Source organism: Lissotriton vulgaris, chromosome 1_1 (assembly GCF_964263255.1).
Source record: "Lissotriton vulgaris chromosome 1_1, aLisVul1.2, whole genome shotgun sequence".
NCBI lineage: Eukaryota > Metazoa > Chordata > Amphibia > Caudata > Salamandridae > Lissotriton > Lissotriton vulgaris.
Window position 1 is genome coordinate 1,295,064,320 of NC_141685.1, and position 6,043 is coordinate 1,295,070,362.

Consider the following 6,043-nt stretch of genomic DNA (forward strand, 5'->3'; position numbering starts at 1 on the left):
TGGGCAACTGCCTCGTTCCATCTGGATGGTTATGCATCATACTGTTCACCTGCAATCTCCCTTTAGTCTTGGTAGGACAAAGGGAGGGTTGGCTACTCTGATTTCATTACATCTTACTGGCAAAATGCGGGAAAAAATGATAGATTCCCCATATTACCATTTTTTGATCTATGACTTTATAGATGATTGGGATCTGTTGATTATAAATTATTATAGTAATGTATTTAAATATTCAAGTGTTTATGTTTTCGATATATGAAATGATTTGACCCTATTTGCAAAAGTAAGGAGGGATTCGCATACTATTTGTTGACGTAATTTTAACATCATTAAATGTACGCTCCAAGCCAAGGTGTGTGGTATGACCATTTCTAATGGAGAAGAGTTATCCATTTTATACACACACTGTATATGGTGATGTACTAAACAATCTAATATTAAAATCCAGTTTTATACTGGTAAATTATATATGTGCAATTGTTCATACTGCGTTGCTTACATTTGTAGGTAGAGCAGTGCTTAATTTGTAAAATATGAAGTACAGGTGCTCAAATTATTTTTAGGAGGCCACACCCACTTCCCTAGGCTCCGCCTACTTCCATCAGTGGCTCGACCCACTTACTCTAGTTGTGCCACCCACCTCCTCAACTGGTGCTCCTGCCTACTTGGGAGGTCATTTTCGTCTCTGGATTATGGCCTGGGAGGTGCCCAGGCTACTCACTGCACCTTTACTCTCCATCTACTCTTCACTTAGTGTGTTAGGGTGGTGAGAGTACTTCTGGTAGTGAGTTAATGCATTTTCAATGGGGGTTACAGTGATGTCAATAGCACAAAACTGCTAGGTATGCATGGATGCTTCAGGTTATTACTGTGACTGCTAGACTGGGAGGTATCTGAGAGTTCCATTGGTATTTCTGATATTTTGATTATGCAGCACACATAGAATGAGGAAAATGCCTCTTGGGGGAAGAAGGAGTCCCTTCCTGCATAAAAACAATCCTGCCTGCAATGGAGAGACCCTTGCATCATGTTTGTGCCAGAACAGTGCTTATTTGAAATTTTTAAGAAGACTTCAGTACTCCTTTTTTGGGCTGAGGCTGCCAACTGTATTTATTAAAAAGCTGTGATCAGAGGTAAAACAGGTTAGAGATCTCCCTGGCTCTTCCTGGTAAAGGACCTCCACAGGGCAAGGCAAAACACACATTCAAAGCTTGCGACTAATATGTGAATAAGGCCTGGAAAATAAAGCTACTGCAGGTTGCATGATTCGACTTTAGTATCTCTTAACTTTCTTAGACACAACTAGCAAAGTATAATGCACAATGGTTTGTGTATAATGGTATTGCTTTAGTGTTATATGAATCTAGCTAGGTATAAATAAGCATTTATGGCTAAATTAAGGGTACAACAACAAGGCATTATTGTAACCTGGAAAGTGTCCTAAGTAGCCCTGCTCCTGTGAGGTTATAATTCAATGAGTACAAGGAAGTGTTTAACCAGCAGATGGTTCCACATAGAGATCTGTAGTAAACATTCAAGTTCTGACAGAGTAAACTCAACATGTCATCTTCTCATCTGTGGCGGTTCCTTCAAGAGGGAGTCAGGATTCCGCCCACCCAGTTTTCGAGGTTATGTGGTTGGTAATTGCTTAGTGCATTTACCATCCACATAACACCAAATAAAATAAAGCCTGTGTATTACCCTCAGTGCCTGACTGCTTCACTTGACTTTTACCTATCATTCACCCCAAGTAGCGCTTTGTTCTTCCCACAATCATTCCACTCCTGAGCACAGCCCAGTTACTATCAAAATGCAGATTCTTAGAAAATCTGTGACTTTTTGCCCACCAGACCGAGGGTCCTACCATGAACCCAATCCCCCTAGCAGTGTTCCCTACCTGCTGTTCCCTAAAATAAATTTCTCCCACATGTCACAATTTTAATAAAGTACAAATATTCACAAATAGCATTTAGCCCCGAATTGAAACAAAACTCTCTATAAAACCAAATTGTTCCCTAATCTCGCCAACCACGCATCCCCGTTTCTAATCTGATACACGGACCCAACCAGCCCCACAGCCAAATAATGCCCTAATCTATCTCAATCAAGCCACTGACAGGCTCCCTAGCCCGGCCCCAGTTCACGCCCCAGTGCCTCCGCTTCCTCTCCCTCCTTCCCAGCCGCCCCTGTACACTCCCCGTACATTCCTTCCTTTCATCTTCCGCTGGGACCGGCCACTCTCCTCCATTTATCTCCCTCTCCTCCCTGGAAACCATTCTCACTGGAAGGGAAAGATGAAATGGACAAGGGCCCGCAGCACAGCCCGGCCATCCCGTCTTTCCAGCAATTTTCCAAAGTGGAAAATCTGATCTATTTTTTTCCGGCCTGGATGTGCTCCGGGGGAGGTAGGGCTGTCAGAGCGAGAACTGGGCTGAATTCATTTCATGTTGGGCCATTGTTTCCAGTCCTGCTGTGTGCATAGTGCCTTACAGTTGACGCACTAGCTGACAGGAGAGTTAGGCAGTCAGGTACCTTCCAGATGTGCACAAGTGCTAGTGCACATCTGCTACAAGGCATTTACTTTTTAGGTCTCACCTGAGCCAGCGCATTCACTGCCCTGCAAGACATTTAGTATAGGGGTTTTCAAAGTGCTACCAGACCTTCCTGGCCTAACGCTTGCGATCACGCGAGCGTGCACCGTGCAGCCGCCATCTGCCTCCCTTCCAATGTGATCACTGCTGCGCGCGCACCAATCACGAGCTTTCCACAGAGCGCATCCTCGCGATCGTGATCACTTTTGCTTTGATCGCGATCGTGATCACTGTCACGGCAGCGCGGCCAATGCTTGTTTGTTTCTGTTGTTGCATCCGGATATGTTGCTAGGCCATAGCAGCCGCTGACCTCGACATGATGGGTATCTTTCCAGGTACCCCCGCATCTTGACAGCGGTGCCCTGTCCCTATCCTGTGGGCTCGTCGCAACTCCTAGTGCCGCAACTGGCACCCTTGTCTTTAGTGTTGGCACTGGTCTTTAGCCGCCCGACTACATTATCGTCTTGACTATGATCTCCCTGCCCCCCTGGGTGCTCATCCCCACACAAAACAGCTCCCTCATGCGCTGAGCGTCCGCCTGCAACACGATAAGCCCCTCCACCCCTCCCTTGTTTCCATCGGTGGTATCGCCCTGGCCGCCCCCTCCAGACTCTTCCATCCTGCTGTCATGTAGTAAGTCACCTGTTGACCTCCCCGGATCCCTGTATCAGTCCTGGGGCAATATCTATACATTTATAAACCTTGCACTTGTCCTGCGTCCTCACTCCCGCCGTACCCCAGGTACTTGCCCTGAACCCCCTTCTCTTTTAGTTGAAGCTGGGGACCCCAGCACGCACCGGTGTTGGGGTGTTCCGTGTCTGCTTCCCTGTAGTCAGCCCTTTCCGATATCTGTTATGTGTTTCTTGGTGTAGTGTGTCTTGGGTAGCAACCAGGGTGAGGGTCACCAGTGTTCGCTTCCCTTTGATAAATGCTTGCGCCCCTTCTCTCGCTCACTGGGGTTGTTTTATTCCCACCTGCATGGAGGTGAGCATCCACTTGTAGTGCCCTCCCCAGTGGCTACCTCAGTTGCCCTACTCCCGGCCGTCTACATATGCCTGTGACCTCTTGCCCTCCACCCTGGGCGTCTGATACACATGTTGTTGACGCCTGTCGCCCTCGCCTAGTGCAGCGCCCCTTGTCCCTGGTATCAGTGCTTAGACATCAGTCCAACCTCTCGGATGAGTGGCTTCTTACTAGAGAAGCCGCACTAGGTATAATGTCCCCCTTTAACTTCCCTCATGTACCTCCCCTCCCCCACATCATATGCCCGACATCACACCCTATAGTGCCTCTGGCATCAAACCCTCTAGTGCCTCTGGTATGAGTAGCATTTTGTCGTGGTCTATCTTCTGCTAACCCGCCTTCTAACCCTAGGTTCTTCTGCACCAACAATCCCTGGCTTGCCCCCTACACCTGCCTCCCCCTCCGGGATGAGCGGCTTCTCACTGGGGGTGCTGTGCTGGCTCTTCTGCTGCCCGCCCTGCCTGAAACAGATCGGCGCCAATCTAGCCTTCGTGCCCCCGATCCCACTTACAGAGTGCATGAAGAGGAGGGTCCGGGCGAGGTCTGCACTCTGGAGCTCTCCCTGCGCGTGGACTGGCCTTACTCGGCCCAGGAGTTGGCTGCCCTGGAGGTGAGGCAGGCTCGCGCGGCCCGAGGGAGCGTCTGGGCCTGCTGCTGGTGTGCTGCATGCCTGTGGACGCTACACCCTGCTCTACTCGCATGGCAACACCGTAGACCTGGGCCAAATGTGTGGCTTCTACATCGGCCTGGGATCCCGGATAAACTGCAGCGTCTTAAGCTACGACTACTCTGGCTACGGGGCCAGCAAGGGCCGACCATCTGAGGAGAACTTGTATGCAGACATGGAGGAAGCATAGGGGGCGCTGAGGGAGAGGTGATGGACTCCACTGATTTCACCTCAACAAATCACCCGCATGTACACCCGCATACAGATGGGAATCTGAAATCATCCTAAAATGTATATTCGTAATGTGCATTTCTGGTGTGCATATATTACTTTATTAGGTGAGGTATTCATTTAGAAAACCCATTGGTAAAGTTTCTTTTGACTTAAATTTCACATTTAAGGTTTGCTGTCTCTTTTTGTGTCTGACTGTTCTAGGCCAGTTTGTAGTGTGACACCTGCTCTGCCTTCAAACAGTGGCCTGGGTCATGGTTCCTCTTTAGGTATCTGGACAGAGCTTCCTTGTTCAAGTTTGAATATCTGGGCCTGTGTCATAATGCTTGTAAAAAAATATCAGTTTTATAAAGTTGCAAATTCCTGGATTAAAAATCCGGTTCTGTTAGTCCCATTGAGTACAGTCATTATTGCTAGGACCATCCAATAGCCTGATAAGATCTTTTGGTAGGTCGGGTATCGTTCACACACTGGTGGATAGGGACCTGGGTTCCATTTAGAAGGTGAAAATTACCGGTGGAAGATGGAGCTCTGGGGACGCTGCATGTCTCGGGCATGGACTCAGACCTGGAGAAACTCACCTGGAACAGCGGAGTTTCTTCCTACACTACTAGTAAGACACAACACGAAAACATTATGGAAGTTCGTTAGGAGGGTGTCATGTAAGGTTTGATTGCTCACAGCGCTAAAGTCAGTAGATAGGAGGACAAATGGTCAAAGCCGCCTCTGTTCTGAAAATTGTCAGCCTTCTGGATGGTCACTGTATATAAGCTGCAAAGTGTTCTGAGCCCAGCCCTACACTTGGACATTGTACTTGACTTCAACATGTATGTCCTTCAAGCGTCTAGTTTGTATTTGACGACCTCAGCCACTTCTCTCTATCCATTATTCGACCTCATTTTTTTTATTTTAATAGAACAAGGTAGATGTTTGAAGGTAGTCTGAAAATAGCTGGGTATTTAGAGATTGTTTTGAGTACCTTATTTGATATAGAAAAGAGACCACTATTTTTTTTCCATCATGCATGCATAGTGGACATAAAGGGCCTTAGTGCAGTAACTTTTGACATGTGTTGTATCGTTTTATTTTTACCTCCAGGTACATACAGAGGCGACTGTTTAACAGGAATTTCTTCAAAAAATTTCTTTTTTTTGTGCAGATTTAAAAATCGAATTTCAAACTCAGTCTCATAAACACCAGAGTAAAAAGTGTCTTTTGTGTCATTAAGAAATTTGGGCACTCAATAAGTAATCATAAATATATTTTTAGGGAGTATTATATAGCGCAAACTAGACCCGAAGTTATCAGATCGCTTTAAATCGGCACCAGTTGCGTTACAGGGGGGACATATTAATTTTTGTGTAAGGGACAGGGAGAAGAAGTGATTTGCCCAGAATCACAGGATGTTGAGCGTCCCCGCTGAGACTAGAACCCGTGTTCCCCAGTGTCAAGGTCTATAGCTCGATCCATTTGGCCACATCCTCTCCCCTAATATGCAATATGTCACTCATCATTGTGCTAATGCATCCAT

General features: G+C 46.9%; 1 pseudogene; it reads left to right on the top strand.

Annotated features, from left to right (window-relative positions):
* The first annotated feature begins 4,021 nt into the window (after positions 1–4,021).
* LOC147749026 (alpha/beta hydrolase domain-containing protein 17C pseudogene) lies at positions 4,022–4,492 on the top strand (annotated as a pseudogene).
* Positions 4,493–6,043: the final 1,551 nt, after the last annotated feature.